The 17210-nt window shown below is 48.9% G+C and overlaps 1 non-coding gene across 1 annotated transcript; it reads left to right on the forward strand.

The window, feature by feature from the left end:
- Positions 1 to 14307: 14307 nt before the first annotated feature.
- Positions 14308 to 14461, forward strand: LOC133408204 (5.8S ribosomal RNA). Its single transcript, XR_009769254.1, has one exon. It is a non-coding gene; the product is annotated as a 5.8S ribosomal RNA (ribosomal RNA).
- The last annotated feature ends 2749 nt before the right edge of the window (positions 14462 to 17210 follow it).

The raw sequence follows: 17210 nt of genomic DNA on the forward strand, positions 1-17210 counted from the left end.
TTCCCCTTGTGATGCAGCTTTTGCAGCTTTGTCAGCTAATGCATTCCCCAAAGAGATACTGTCTGTTCCGGCTGTATGTGCAGCGCATTTGCATATTGCTAGTTTTTGTGGTAGTTGTACTGCTTTTATTAATTCTGTTAACAGCTCCGCATGTGTCACTGGTTTTCCCGTCGAGGTTATCATGCCTCTATTTTTCCAGTATTGTGCAAAGCTGTGAACAGTAGCATATGCATATTGGCTGTCGGTGTATATGGTAACAATTTCATTTTTCATTCATTTACATGCTTCAGTCAATGCAATTAATTCTGCCGCTTGTGCTGAATAGTGAAATGATATCCTTTCTGCTTTTAAAATAGTCGTTTGTGTTACCACTGCATATCCTGTCAATGTTTTCCCTTTTTAATTTTTAAATTAAAAAGGGATGAAACGCTTTTTCTGCTTTCTCATTCCACTGTAATGGTGATGTCATCTTTAGGTCTTCACTGTACATGAGTTTGTTTAAAGGTGCAGTTATTTCTGCATAATTGGGCACCTATGTCCTACAGTAATTTGTTAGTCCCAAAAATGACATCTGTTTTTTTGTTAGTGGTTTGGGAGCTTGTAAGATGGCTGTCTTTCTATCTTGTATTATTGTTCTTCCTCCTTTACTCAAATTATGGCCTAAATATTTAACTTGTTCTCTTCCTCCTCGGTCAGGAGAATATGTCATTCTGGGCTTTTATGTAGGTGTGCTCCAATTTTGATTCTTACGCACCAGAAGAGTGTTTTTCTGGTGAGACCTGTGTTTGCACTGGTCCACGTATTTACTGATGTAGCTACCCAATCTGTAGCTCTTTCGCCCTCTTCCACCATTTTTGAAAGATCTTTCCACTCACTGTGGTAGTCTTTGTAAAGGGATACATGTGGTGGGGTCCATTCTTTATGTAATGCCTTTGCTTTCCGGACTTCGTGTTACTCCGGCTACGGAGGTGCTTTCCGCATCCGAATAGACATATGTAATTTTCTGTGGTGTTTTCCTAAGTTTGTCTTCATACTTAGCGTCTGATCCTGGTCTGGTCTTGTACCACATTGTCACATGTAAGTTGTTGGGTGTCATTCTATCTTGTGCGTCTGTGATGGCTTTTCGCCCCTCTGTTAGGAGGGCTGAGCCTGTCTCACACGGAAGTAAATTCAACACATCCAGTGAGTAATAGTACAATGGCAAACCTATTGCTTGTATTGCAAACGTCTCTTCGTTATGTATTTTGAATTGTCTTTTTACTACAATTCTTCCATCTTGAGTGGGTATCAAGGCTAATTTTAAAACCAATAGGGCGTCTTGTCCCAGCAGATTTACTGGACATTCTGGAAACATGAGTATACTCATTTTGCTTGATATGCCATCAGGGTCTCTTATCCACACTGGTAATGACTGTGGGACTGCTTTTATTTCCCAACTTGCTGCGCAGATCATTATTGATTTTGGTGACATTTGTATTCCAGGAATTTTATCTTCACAGATTGTTCTACACGCCCCTGTATCACACAGAAAGGTTATAGGTTTGCCATTTACCAATAACGTCACTTCTGGTCTGTCTGTCTGCATAGTAAAATTTCTTGAAGATTCTGAATTTCTTCAGTACCTTCATATTCTAAAGTCAGTTCCATTTCCCCTTCGTCTCGGTCTAGTCATGCATCTGTAGTTTTTCTGTCTGGACAGTCTCTTGATATGTGCCCTTCTTTTCCACAACACCAACAGTCCATTCTGTTCTGTCTGAATCCTCCTCTACCATTTCCTCTAAAACCTCCTTTCTGCATTCCTCACCCTCTTTGTCCTCTTCCTCTCCCTCAGTCGTTTTGATGAAACACTTCCTCATTACTGTCTATGTGGAAAGTATCAATTCTTCCCCCTTTCAACTTTCTTTTTTCCTTTATAACTTTTTCAGCATGGAGAGCATGGTTTATGTACTCTTCCATGGTTCCTGTAGACAAACCAATGTAATGTCTGTCTTCCCACATGCGAATTCCTTCTCTGCTCCCTGCATGGAGTGCATTTTTATTTATTTTTATAAATTCAATTCAATTCAAATGAGAGAAGGAATATTTGATTGATCAGGTTGCACATCCCTCAAACCTTGTAATTTGAGTTCAGGAGAGAAAGGTTGGGGGCTCCGTCCTTGTGGTCATTGCTAAGCTCCTCTATTTTGTTCAAGCCCACTCTCTTAGGCCATTCAGATTGTCCCTTCTTGAGCTGATTCTCTTGTCATCCTGTGTCTTACACAAAGATAGATATGAGGACTATGACCTCAGTAGCTTATCGATGGGTGAACAAAAGCACTAAATTTGTCAGTTTTGGACTTACAGTACATACAAGAGGTGAGCCTTGCCAGGGGCCTTGCATCACCCTGATCTGGCTGTTAGGCCTATGAGAGCATTTTGGAGTCATCTGAGAAGGACTCACTCCCATCTCCATAAGTTCATTATTAGTTGTGTGCACTCTTCTTCTAGTAAAAACCTCTTCTTCTAGTAAAAGCTTGCCTTGTGTGGCTTGTGATAAACATACTTTCTGTCACGAACGGAACAGAGCAAAGGACCCAAAAATGCACGACTCCAAAACAAATGACCAACTGGTTCCTTCTCTTGAATGATTTTCATAAGAAGTTCAAACTGCGAGGCCACCTGTCTCATCATATTGTCCTGATGCCTTGACAGTCCCTCTAGATGAAGGTGGAGGGCAGCAAGCTGCTCATCCTGCTTCGAGAGGCGGTGACCCTGCGCTTGAAGGGCTTTGCGCACCTGGTCTGAGTATGCTGGGTCCATGTTATGGCCAATTCGTTCTGTCGGGAACGGAACAGAGGATAGACTCCAAAACAAATGGACAGTTTAAAAAAAAGAGAGGTTTAATATACGGGCATAGGTCGGTACACAGGCAGGCAATCCAAAAAAGGCAACAGTATCCAAAAACATGAGGCAAAAAGGCGAGGTCGATAATCGGAACAGGGTCAAGTCTTACTGTGAGTCTGTGACGTGGAAACAAGGAATGCTGGAACGCGACGACAAGATACAACAAACTGGCGATGAGAGAGAATGAGACACGAGGTTAAATGCAAGGGGTAATTTGGGTGAACGAGGCACAGGTGGTGAAGATGCTCTCAGGAGCAGGTGTGTGTGAAACGGGGAAGACAAACACCGGAACACACACCCATGACAGTACCCCCCCCCCCCTTAACGGCGGGCCCCAGATGGCCCCTGGATGCGCAACTTGGAAGTCCCGAATGAGCGAGTCATCCATGATAAACGCAGACGGCACGCATGAACGTTCCTCAGGCCCATAGCCCTCCCAGTCCACAAGATATTGAAACCCCCTCCGACGAGATGACAACAGCCGCTTCACAGAGAAGACAGGGCCTCCATCCACAAACCGGGGGGGAGGAGAGGGCCTGGAAGGCGGGACCAGAGGGGACTCTCAGGCTGGCTTGAGTATGCTGACGTGAAAAGCAGGGTGGACCCGCATCGACCTTGGGAGCCTCAGCTTCACGATGACAGGGTTGATGATCTTTGTGATGGGGAAGGGCCCAACGAACCTGGGAGCGAGCTTCTTGGACTCCACCCGGAGTGGAATATGTTTGGTCGAGAGCCAAACTCGCTGACCCACTTTGTAGTTCAGGGCCGGTGTCCTCCGACGGTCAGCAGCGGTTTTGTAGGACCGTCTCTGGCGCAGCAGCATCTGGCGGGCTCGCTCCCAGGTCCTCCTACAGCGTCTCACTAAGGTCAATGCCGCTGAAACTGTGGACTCTGGGGCTATGGCAGGAAAAAGAGATGGTTGGTAACCATGCACAACGTGAAAAGGCGATAGACCAGTGGATGCAGAGGGGAGGGAATTGTGGGAGAATTTGACCCAAACCAGTTTCTGAGACCAGGATTGTGGCTCCTGTGAAGCGAGACATCAGAGCCCAGTCTCCAGGTCCTGGTTCAGCCTCTCGGTTTGGCCGTTGGTTTCAGGGTGAAACCCAGATGACAGACTGACGGTAGCACCTATGAGATTGCAAAACTCCTTCCAAAATTGCTAAATGATTTGGGGAACCCGATCAGACACCACATTCTTGGAGAAACCATGGAACTTGAATACCTGATTAATCATTAACTTTAGCTGAGGGGAGTTTCGGGAGTGCAATGAACTCAGCAATTTTAGAGAACCTGTCAACAACGGTGAGAATTGTGGTATTTCCTTTCGAGGCCGATAATCCTGTCACAAAGTCTACGGAAATGTCTGACCAAGGACGTTGTGGTATTGGCAGGGGTCGCAATTCCCCAGAAGGACGTTGACGAAAGGGCTTGTTAGCAGCACATACCTGGCAAGCATTGACATAATCGATAACAGCCCTCCTAACATTAGGCCACCAAAAGCGCTGTTCAACCACTGATTGCGTTTTGGCAATGCCTGGGTGACATACAGTACGGTTCATGTGAGCTCAGTGGATGAATCTTCCCCTTAATGTCCGAACCAAATAAAGCCTGTTTTCAGGGCAATCTTCAGGGCTAAGAGTGTTTTTCAGAGCCTCTTTAACTGCAGTTTCAACATCCCAAACAAAAGCGGAAATGAAACATGACTTGGGCAAAATAGTCTTAGAGTCAGACAAATAATTCTCTTCGCAGAAAATACGTGACAAAGCATCTGGCTTACCATTTTTAGAACCAGGTTGGTAGGATAACATGAAATTAAATCTAGTGAAGAACAGAGCCCATCGAGCTTGCCTCACATTTAATCTTTTAGCAGATTTAATATACTCAAGGTTCTTGTGATCTGTCTATACTAAAAACGGAGTCTGTGCCCCGTCTAGCCAGTGCCTCAACTCCATCAAAGCCACCTTGACTGCCAGCAGTTCACGGTCACCAATGTCATAATTTTTCTCAGCTGGGGTCGACGTTCCTCAGGAGAGAGACGGAACCTGCCCAGTTGCATGGGTTCAGCCGTGGAGACGCGAGCCAGTGGGTTGAGACCGGAAACAGGGGATCTGCCTTGGTTTGGCTGGTCACGAGGCTCGTCCTCCAAGTACGCGGTGACGCAGCCCTCCGCCGATCTCCATCCAGCTCGCGATCCAAAAGCCTCTTGTCAATTTTTACGGCGAGAGCGATGAGAGTGTCCAAGTCGGTCGGCAGGTCTAGCGGGATTAATTATCCTTGACGGCGGGGGATAGTCCTTGAAAAAAGGCATCGCGTAGCGCCCGATTATTCCACTGACTCTTAGCTGCTAGAATGCGAAAGTCAATCGCGTAATCTGACACCCTACGCTTGCCTTGTTGTAAGGTGACAAGGGAGCAAGCTGCCTCACGATCTGGTGTGGAAAATTTTTAAATTTGCTCCATAGTCTTTATGTAAAAAGCCCACGAATGACACGCGGCGGAATTGCGGCTCCATTCAGCAGTAGCCCACGCCTCCAAACGACCAGTCAGGTGGGAAATGACGAAAGCAATTTTTGCCCGCTCGGTGCGGAAGGCAGCTGCTGCAGCTCAAAGTGGAGTTCGCACTGAGTGATGAACGGCTTAATGTTCCCAGAATCTCCAGAGAACCTCTCCGGTCGAGAGAGCTGTGGGCAGACAGCAGCAGAGCTGGCAGGTGGCTGCATGGTGACTGCTTCACATGGAAATGTTGGTACCGTGGCGGTATCGGGTGTTGTGCCAACTGGTTCCTTCTCTTGAATGATTTTCATAAGAAGTTCAAACTGCGAGGCCACCTGTCTCATCATATTGTCCTGATGCCTTGACAGTCCCTCTAGATGAAGGTGGAGGGCAGCAAGCTGCTCATCCTGCTTCGAGAGGCGGTGACCCTGCGCTTGAAGGGCTTTGCGCACCTGGTCTGAGTCTGCTGGGTCCATGTTATGGCCAATTCGTTCTGTCGGGAACGGAACAGAGGATAGGACCCAAAAATGCACAACTCCAAAACAAATGGACATTTTCAAAAAAGAGAGGTTTAATATACGGGCATAGGTCGGTACACAGGCAGGCAATCCAAAAAAGGCAACAGTATCCAAAAACATGAGGCAAAAAGGCGAGCTCGATAATCGGAACAGGGTCAAGTCTGTGACGTGGAAACAAGGAATGCTGGAACGCGACGACAAGGTACAACGAACTGGCGACAACGGAGAATGAGACACGATGTCAAATGCAAGGGGTAATTAGGGTGAACGAGGCACAGGTGGTGAAGATGCTCTCAGGAGCAGGTGTGTGAGAAACAGGGGGAAGACAGAAACCGGAACACACACCCATTACACTTCCTCTTAATGACTTCCTCTAAAACATTCCTCAAAACATAGTATCAAGCGGCACGGTGGACGACTAGTTAGAGCATCAGCCTCGCAGTTCTGAGGACCAGGGTTCAATCCCCGGCTCCGCCTGTGTGGAGTTTGCATGTTCTCCCCGTGCCTGCGTGGGTTTTCTCCGGGCACTGCGGTTTCCTCCCACATCCCAAAAACATGCACGAATTGGAGACTCTAAATTGCCCGTAGATGTGAATGTGAGTGCGAATGGTTGTTTGTTTGTATGTGCCCTGCGATTGACTGGCAACCAGTTCGGGGTGTACCCCGCCTCCTGCCCGATGATAGCTGGGATAGGCTCCAGCACGTCCGTGACCCTAGTGAGGAGAAGCGGCTCAGAAAATGGATGGATGGATGTTTTTATCAAGAGTTTGTTCATATTTGATCAACTGAGCAATAGTACATGTGTAAACAAATCATACCTGAACACATCATCAAACATCATTAAAATTACATATTTCATCAAGTAACATTCCGTTGTAACTCCCACTTTTACAATGAAAGGTCCTAACCACTTCATCAACTATCACACATATCATAGTGTGGTCACAGATTATTGTGGGCTTCTAACACTTAGTTGCCAAAAATATATGTAATAAGCTGTTGCAGGTTACATATGTTTGCATCGAGCAAGCAAATAAATGTAAGCCTATGTGGTGACACTTGAGTGACCTCTACTTTGGCTGCGTCTTATGGTTAACTTGTAATTGTACATGACTGGTTGACTTTCGCAGCACGTTGGCCGACTGGTTAGAGCGTCAGCCTCACAGTTCTGAGGACCTGGGTTCAATCCCCGGCCCCGGCTGTGTGGAGTTTGCATGTTCTCCCCATGCCTGCGTGGGTTTTCTCCGAGCACTCCGGTTTCCTCCCACATCCCAAAAACATGCATTAATTGGAGACTCTAAATTGCCTGTAGGCATGACTGTCAGTGCAAATGGTTGTTTGTTTGTATGTGCCCTGCGATTGGCTGGCAACCAGTTCAGGGTGTACCCCGCCTCCTGCCCGATGACAGCTGGGATAGGTTCCAGCACGCCCGCGACCCTAGTGAGGAGAAGCGGCTCAGAAAATTGATGGATGGATGGTTGACTTTGACTTCTTTGTCCCCATAGCGGACACCAAGAGCAACATTTTAGCCACCATCTGGTGGACTTCTGTAATAATACATCCTTAGTCAATTGTAGTAATTTTTCTGAGCATGCTTCCGATTAACAATCCAATCATATTTTGTACTATCCATTATGTATTTTATTCACTGTATTGTACACTCTTTAGGTCTATTTGTGTCACCAGTCAGATGTAATGATTGCTATTTTGAGCCACCATTTGACAGGTATAAGCTTGGGCTTGCTGTTCGTGCCTGAGTGACCAACACAACCAAGTTGGCTGACTAGCAACAGGATGCCATCCCATGATTAGCAAGAGAAGGATGTACTAAGGCTGATGTGACTGTGTATGATTCTTCCACACACTACTGAAGCTCCTGATTTTTAAACTAATAAATTGTTAAATTGCTATTATGTCATGTTTCTTCAAAGTTCAATCAACCAATCCAATATGTACCAAAAGAGTCAATTGGGACTTTTCCACCAGAAGAACTTGTTCATGAATTTTCCTATTTACCCCGGTATTTTGATTTACCCCCTGTGTTTCCACTAAAAATTCCCCAGGTAAAAAATTTACCCGTAGCGTCCGATTTAGTTCCTCCTAGCCCCTATGCACTTTATGGAAGTTCCTGGAACTCTTGAGGGGGCGGGCTGTGCTGTCAAACGCTGATTAGTTAAGCACAGTTGAAGACAATTATAGCATTTTTTTCACAACGGCCATTTCTGCCAGTGAGCCGTCTTTTACAAGTTGCGCGGTCTTTACAAGATATTTTGAGAAAAAAATAGGGGAAAAGGATGGCTAGGTGGACAGACGAAAAGGTGCAGGCTCTTCTGAGCATTTTTGGAGACAAAGGCAATCAGCAGCACTGATCTGATTATTACACCCAAGACGGCGACACGAAACTATGTTTACACGGTAAAGCAATTCTGGGAAAAGCTGAAAAAGTTAACACAAAACTTTAAAAAGCTTAAAGACCGCAACAGCTGGAGAGGAAATGACCACCGAACAAACAAATGGCAGTTATTGCAAGTAGGGGTGATGCCACCAAATATTAAATGTTATTCACTTTAAGTTAATTGAATAATGTCTGTTCCAATAATTTTGCTCACTTGGAAAGTGTTTGGCTTCAAACATAAGGTGCTCTTTCCTGAGTTGCTTAACACATTTAGATGTAAATCCCATGAAATAAATGCAGGAATTCTGAACATTTGTTTCATATTCATCTTTTGATCTGAAACCCAAAAGTCTTCATACAACAAAAACAAACTAATTGACTTTGCCGTTCCAATACTTTTGGAGGGGACTGTATGTATATGCAGACCCTTTCCAAGAAATTTGAATATCATGGAAAAGTTGTTTTATTTCCATAATTCCATTCATAAAGTTAAACTTTCATAGATTATAGATTCAGGACCCACAAAAAAAAACATCCATCCATCCATCCATTTTCTGAGCCGCTGCTCCTCACAAGGGTCGCGGGCGTGCTGGAGCCTATCCCAGCTATCATCGGGCAGGAGGCGGGGTACACCCTGAACTGGTTGCCAGCCAATCGCAGGGCACATTCAAACAACCAACCATTCGCACTCACATTCACACCTACGGGCAATTTAGAGTCTCCAATTCATGCATGTTTTTGGGATATGGGAGGAAACCGGAGTGCCCGGAGAAAACCCATGCAGACACGGGGAGAACATGCAAACTCCACACAAGCGGGGACAGGGATTGAACCCCGGTCCTCAGAACTGTGAGGCTGACGCTCGAACCAGTCGTCCACTGTGCCGCCACAATTTGAACAATTTCAGGTATTTCCATCCATCCATCCATTTTCGGGTCGCGGGTGCAGTAGCTTTAGCAGGGACTCCCAGACTTCCCTCTCCCCAGCCACTTCATCCAGCTCTTCCAGGGGGATCCCGAGGCGTTCCCAGGCCAGCCGAAGGACGTAGTCTCTCCAGCGTGTCCTGGGTCATCCCCGGGGTCTCCTCCCGGTGGGACGTGCCCGGAACACCTCACCAGGGAGGCGTCCGGGAGGCATCCGAATTAGATGCCCCAGCCACCTCATCTGGCTCCTCTCAATGCGGAGGAGCAGTGGCTCTACTCTGAGATCCTCCCGGATGACCGAGCTTCTCACCCTATCTCTAAGGGAGAGTCAGGACACCCTGTGGAGGAAACCGCTTGTATCCGGGATCTTGTTCTTTCGGTCATGACCCACAGCTCATGACCATAGGTGAGGGTAGGAACAAAGATCGACCGGTAAATTGAGAGCTTCGCCTTTCGGCTTAGCTCCTTCTTTACCACAACGGACCGATACAAAGTCCGCATCACTGCAGACGCTGCACCAATCCGCCTGTCGATCTCCCGTTCCATTCTTCCCTCACTCATGAACAAGACCCCAAGATACTTGAACTCCTCCACTTGGGGCAGGATCTCATCCCCGACCTGGAGAGGGCATGCCACCCTTTTCCGACTGAGGACCATGGTCTCAGATTTGGAGGTGCTGATTCTCATCCCAGCCGCTTCACACTCGGCTGCGAACTGCTCCAGTAAGAGTTGGAGCTCACGGCTTGATGAAGCCAACAGAACCAAATCATCTGCAAAAATCAGAGATGCAATACTGAGCCCACCAAACCAGACCCCCTCTACACCTTGGCTGCACCTAGAAATTCTGTCCATAAAAGTTATGAACAGAATCCATAAAAGTTATGAACAGATTTGGCGATAAAGGGCAGCCTTGGCGGAGTCCAACCCTCACCGGGAACGAGTCCGACTTACTGCCGGATATACGGACCAAACTCTGACTCCGGTCGTACAGGGACCGAACAGCCCGTATCAGCGGGTTCGGTACCCCATAATCCCGAAGCACCCTCCACAGGACTCCCAGAGGGACACGGTCGAACGCTCCAAGTCCACAAAACACATGTAGACTGGTTGGGCAAACTCCCATGCACCCTCGAGGACCCTGCCGAGGGTGTAGAGCTGGTCCACTGTTCCACGGCCAGGACGAAAACCACACTGCTCCTCCTGAATCTGAGATTCGACTTCCCGACGGACCCTCCTCTCCAGCACCCCTGAATAGACCTTACCAGGGAGGCAGAGCAGTGTGATCCCCGTGTAGTTGGAACACACCCTCCGGTCCCCCTTCTTAAAAAGGGGGACCACCACCCCAGTCTGCCAATCCAGAGGCACTGTCCCCAATGTCCACGCAATGTTGCAGAGGCGTGTCAACCAGGACAGCCACACAACATCCAGAGCCTTTAGGATCTCCGGGCGAATCTCATCCACCCCCGGGGCCCTGCCACCGAGGAGCTTTTTAACTACCTCAGTGACCTCAAACCCAGAGATAGGAGAGCCCGCCTCAGAGAACCCACACTCTGCTTCCTCATGGGAAGGCGTGTCAGTGGAATTGAGGAGGTCTTCGAAGTATTCTCCCCACTGACTCACAACGTCCTGAGTCGAGGTCAGCAGCGCCCCATCCCCACTATACACAGTGTTGGTGGTGCACTGCTTTCCTCTCCTGAGACGTCAGATGGTGGACCAGAATTTCCTCGAAGCCGTCCGGAATGGCCTCACCGAACTCCTCCCATGCCCGAGTTTTTGCTTCAGCGACCACCAGAGCTGCATTCCGCTTGGCCAGCCGGTACCCATCAGCTGTCTCAGGAGTACCACAGGCCAAAAAGGCCCAATAGGACTCCTTCTTCAGCTTGGTTGGTGTCCACCAACGGGTTCAGGGATTGCCGCCACGACAGGCACCGACCGCCTTACGGCCACAGCTCCGGTCGGCCGCCTCAGCAATGGAGGCGTGGAACATGGTCCATTCGGACTCGATGTCCCCCGCCTCCCCCGGAACATGAGCAAAGTTCTGTCGGAGGTGGCAGTTGAAACTCCTTCTGACAGGGGATTCTGCCAGACGTTCCCAGCAGACCCTCATAATACGTTTGGGCCTGCCACGTCGGACCGGCATCTTCCCCACCATCGGAGCCAACTCTCCACCAGGTGGTGATCAGTTGACAGCTCCGCCCCTCTCTTCACCCGAGTGTCCAAGACATGCGGCCGCATGTCCGATGACACAACCACAAAGTCGATCATCCAACTGCGACCTAGGGTGTCCTGGTGCCAAGTGCACGTGTGGACACCCTTATGCTTGAACATGGTGTTCGTTATGAACAATCCGTGGCGAGCACAGAAGTCCAATAACAGAACACCGCTCGTGTTCTGATCGGGGGGGCCGTTCCTCCCAATCACGCCCTTCCAGGTCTCACTGTCATTGCCCTCGTGAGCATTGAAGTCCCCCAACAGAACAATGGAGTCCCCAGCGGGAGTGCTCTCCAGCACCCTCTCCAAGGACTCAAAAAAGGGTGGGTAGTCTGAACTGCTGTTTGGCACAAACAACAGTCAGGACCCCTCCCCCCACCCGAAGGCGGAGGGAGGCTACCCTCTCGTCCACCGGGGTGAACCCCAACGTACAGGCGCCGTGCCCGGGGGCAATAAGTATACCCACACCTGCTCGGCGCCTCTCACCTTGGGCAACTCCAGAGTGGAAGAGAGTCCAACCCCTCTCGAGAGGACTGGTACCACACCCCAAGCTGTGTGTGGAGGCGAGTCCGACTATATCTTGTCGGAACTTCTCGAACCTCACACACCAGCTCGGGCTCCTTCCCTGCCAGAGAGGTGACATTCCACGTCCCTAGAGCCAGCTTCTGTAGCCGGGGATCGGATCGCCAAGGTCCCCGCCTTCGACCACCGCCCAGCTCACACTGCACCCAACCCCTATGGCCCCCCCCCACAGGTGGTGAGCCCATGGGAAGGGGGACCCACGTTACCCTTTCGTGCTGTGCCCGGCCGGGCTCCATGGGTGCAGGCCCGGCCACCAGGCGCTCGCCTTCGAGCCCCACCACCAGGCCTGGCTCCAGTGGGGGGCCGCGTCCAGTCAAGGGAAAATGAAGTCCATTGTTTGTCGTCATCATTAGGGGTCTTTGAGCTGTGCTTTGTCTGGTCCCTCACCATAAAGCCCCAGACAACTTAGTTCCTACGATCACTGGGACACACAAACCCCTCCACCACGACAAGGTGACGGCTCAAGGAGGTGATTTCAGGTATTTATTTATTTTTACATAATTTGGGCTTCCAGCTCATAAAACCCACAAAATCAGGAATTGAAAAAAATAGAATTTGGTGAAGAAATCAACATTTACTTCTCAGTTTTTGTAGGGGAAAAAAGAAAGAAATTAGGGTCACATTAAATCAATCAAAATATTAACTTTCAAAACGATACGTTAATCTTCAATACTTGGTTGGGAATCCCTTTGTTATAATCACTGCCTTGATGTGCAGTGGCATTGAAGCAATCAGCCTGTGGCATTGCCTGGGAATTATGGAAGCCCAGATTTCCTTGATGCTTGCTGTCAGTTCTTCTTTGTTTTTGGGTCTGGTGCCCCTCATTTTTCTCTTGATAATATCCCATAGATTCTCAATGGGGTTTAGAGCTGACGAATTGGCTGGCCAGTCAAGCACTGTGATGGCATGGGCATCAAACCAGGTTTTGGTGCTTCTGGTGGGATGGGCAGGGGCCAGGTCCTGCTGGAAGATGAATCTGGATTGTCATACAGATCCTCAGCAGAAAGAATCATGACGTCCTCTAAAACATTCTCATAGACTGTTGCGATGACCTTTGATTTAAGGAAGCAGAGTTTACCAACACCTGTGCACAGCCAGCCTCCTCAGCTATGAACCTTTGTCGCTTACCCATCCTTTGGAGAGTATCAATGATGGTTTTCTTGCCAGTAGTCAAGTCTGCAGTCTTCCCCATATTGAACCCAATTTGTAAAAATGAACAAATAAATACTTGACATTGTTTAAATTGTGGGCCCTGAATCTATAATCTATGAAAGTTTAACTTTGTTACTGGAATTATGGAAATAAATGTTTCAATTATGTTATTTTTTTTGAAAGGCTGTATCTATCTATCTATCTATCTATCTATCTATCTATCTATCTATCTATCTATCTATCTATCTATCTATCTATCTATCTATCTATCTATCTATCTATCTATCTATCTACAACCCCAATTCCAATGAAGTTGGGATGGTGTCTTAAACATAAATAAAAACAGAATACAATGATTTGCAAATCATGTTCAACCTATATTTAATTGAATACACTACAAAGACAAGATCGTTAACGTTCAAACTGATAAACTTTATTGTTTTTAGCAAATAATCATTAACTGAGAATTTTATGGCTGCAACACGTGAAAAAAAAGCTCTCTATCTCTATCTCTCTGTCTCGGCCCCGCCTGTGTGGAGTTTGGATGTTCTCCCCATGCCTGCGTGGGTTTTCTCCAGGTACTCCGGTTTCCTCCCACATCCCAAAAACATGCATGGTAGGTTAATTGAAGACTCTAAATTGCCCGTAGGTGTGAATGTGAGTGTGAATGGTTGTTATGTGCCCTGCGTTTGGCTAGCGACCAGTTCAGGGTGGAACCCGCCTCTTGCCCAGAGTCAGCTGAGATAGGCTCCACCACGCCCTCGTGAGGATAAGCGGTTCGGAAGATGACTGAATGAATATATATATATATATATATATATGTATGTATATATATATATATATATATATATATATATATATATATACACACACACACATTTTGTACACACCGTCGCGACTACCGATTGGATGGTTTAGTGAGGTCCTCGGATCGGCCCTGCCAGAATCACCCCGCACGGCGCTGGTGGCGTGCTGAGAAGACGGTCAAAGGTGTGCCATCGCCTGCCGCCGCGACGCGGAGTCGGGGCGCGCTCGTGGGCGGAGGCGGGACGGACAAACGGCCTGCTGGCTGACTGACCCGCCCCCCCAAAAAAACACACTCCTCTTTTCATGACGCCTGGCAAAACCCGACCAAAACCAAGAGTGACAACTCTTAGTGGTGGATCACTCGGCTCGTGTGTCGATGAAGAACGCAGCTAGCTGTGAGAACTAATTTGAATTGCAGGACACATTGATCATCAACACTTCGAACACACCTTCCGGCCCTGGGGCCCTACCGGGGCTACGCCTGTCTGAGCGTAGCTTAGTTTGATTGGGGACAAGGGCCGCTGCATTCACAAGTCGCCGCTGCCTCTGTCCCCCTAAGCGCAGACCCTCCCCCTGCTGCTGGGGCCGGGACCGGCTGCCGGTGAAGAGCTCCATCGCGAAGTCCGCTCCTGGCCCTTGGTGAACGCGAGGCGGGGTCGGTTGCTGATCCAGGGAGGGTGTGTGTGTAGGGGTCCAAAGAACCCTCGCCACCACCATCCGGGTCTGGCCAGCCATCAACCCGCCCGCACCACCCACCTCCTCGCCTCGGACCTCAGATCAGATGAGATGACACACTGAATTTAAGCATATTACTAAGCAGAGGGAAAGCAGCCCTCTTCTTCAGCGCTCCCCAACCTTGCCGCTTCCCCGGGGCCGTGGAACAAGTGCTCACTGCGCCCTCCTCTCTCTCTTCCCTCCTCACCCCTGCCACCATCTTGCGTGGGTGGCAGGCAGGCGTTAGCGGGGTTGTGGGCCCCTGGCGCGGCTTTCGACTGGGGCGGACTGCTGTCAGTGCGGTCTTCAGGGGTCTGCGGTGATGTGGACAGCCCACCTGACCCGTCTTGAAACACGGGCCAAAGAGTCTAGCTCATGCGCAAGTCGGAGGGTTGGCAGATGACACCCTGTGTTGTGTGAGAAGTGAGGCCCGGCGCATGCCAGCCACGCTGGGATCCTGGCGCACCCCAAAGTTTGGAAATGCGGGCGCACCACCAGTCCGTTTTGCCCGCTGCGTTGGGGAGGTGGAGCCCAATAGGACTCGAATGATGGAGAACTGTCGCACCAAGCCTTACCCATTTCCACAGCAGGTCTCTAAGGTGAACAGCCTATGGCCTCGTGGAAGTCGGCAAGTCAGATCTGTAACTTCGTGACAAGGATTAGCTTAAAGCTCTGGGCCGGTCGGCCTGAGGTGGGAAGTGGGGCTGGGCACGCGCCACAGCTAGGGGAGCAGCTGCCCCACCACCCGCCCTTCCGCACCGCCGGAGCTGTGGGTTGGGGTCGGGCACCGGGCGGCGGTCGGGTGGTCCGGGTGGTTTACTGACAGCGGTCGTGGGGTTGCGGTGGGACGTGGGGGGTGAGCAAGTCGGGGGGTTCGCCCTCCCTTTCTCCCTGCAAATGTTTTGCCCGTCTTCTCCACCCACTGCCAACACTTGTCAGCCCGCCACAGCTTGCCTCACCACCCGCCCGCGTGTGAAGGCGGGCCGCCAAAGGGTGGCGAATCTGGACACGTGCTGGGCCCTTCCCGTGGATCTTCTTCCCGCTCCTCCCTCTCGGGGGGTTGAGCCGACTGTCCCCGGACTGTTAGGTCAAGCAGAATGGAGGATCTGTATCCCTTTTTTGCTGGAAGAGTTTTACTGTGTCACGGTGGAGTTTTTAAACTTCCGCTGTGGTTTCTTAACATTATAATTGATGTTTATTGAGAATCAGAATCGATCAGTCAAAAAGAACAGTTTCTAGAGGGTAGATCGAAACGAAAACAAAAGACAAAGCACTAATTGTAAACAGGATGAGAAAAGTAAACCATTACATATCTACAACAATGAAACATGAGTATTGCATGGGGCTGTCGTGCTACACCTGTGATGGACGGACAGGACAAGATAGAACAGGACAAGGACAGGAGAAGAAGCATGCAGGACAAGGGTCGTGTACCCGGCTGTACAACTGTGTGCGGTGAGATTGACGTAAATTATCAAAGTCTATGGGACGAGAGTGTGAGTGAGGGGATACACAAGCAAGTCCCATATTCATGAATTATTTGTCGCAATAAGTGAGTGGCTCCTCACCCAGCGAAAGAGTCCCAGGGGTGTGTGCCTACGAACACATGCAAGTGAATTGACACCCCCCGAGTCTGTGAGGTGGATGCCCCACCCGGCCCCCCCACGTGAAGAGGAAGAGGCAGCCGCAGCGGGATGCAAGGAACGTAGACAAGAGGAGGAAGCAGGCCCGAGGAGTGACAGGGGGGCCCCAGCAGCAACCAGAGACGGGGACCCAGGCGGGCACCAGCTGGCACCGCCCCAGCACCCACGGAAGATGGGCGAGTCACCATCACATCACCAATGCTCCCCAGGAGGTTGCCCCAGTGGTTTACCCCCACCCCCAAGATCGGGAAGGAGTGAAGAAAGTCTCGCCCTACAGACACACAGGGACAAGAGAAGAAGGTCCCCACTCCATGCATGTGTCCTCTCACCGTGCAAACTGATCTAAAATGTGAGAAAGAGGGAAAAAAGGAAAGTAAAAATAAATAAATGAATAGAATAATAATAAAACAACAACAACAACCTCGACAACAAAGAATACAGAAGTCAAAAGTTTACTTTCACACTGACAAAAATAGTCTTTTTATTGTCAGATGGCACACTACCCAGGCAAAGGAAACAAGAGTCTCGATTTAGTATGTTGAGGAAAGGTGACCAGCTATCTACGTATATATGTAACTGATTTTTTCATTCTCCTGATATTTTTACTAACGCAATATATTCTCTGATGAGATTTAGCCACAAAATTATGTTAATAGCTTGTTTGTTTTTTACAGTTTAATAGAATTGTTTTCTTCGCGGTAGCTAACGTGATGAGTAATGATTGTGAATATTTATTAGGGAGGTCGATGATGCTTAAGTCACCAAGTATGCACAATCTTGGGGTAAGTCGAATCCTGAAATTCAAAACATAGGTTTTTGTGTAACCGAAGACCAAAATCATTCCCATATAGCATGAAAATAGGTGTCTGGGGTATTTTTGGTGCATT

Source organism: Phycodurus eques, chromosome 9 (assembly GCF_024500275.1).
Source record: "Phycodurus eques isolate BA_2022a chromosome 9, UOR_Pequ_1.1, whole genome shotgun sequence".
NCBI lineage: Eukaryota > Metazoa > Chordata > Actinopteri > Syngnathiformes > Syngnathidae > Phycodurus > Phycodurus eques.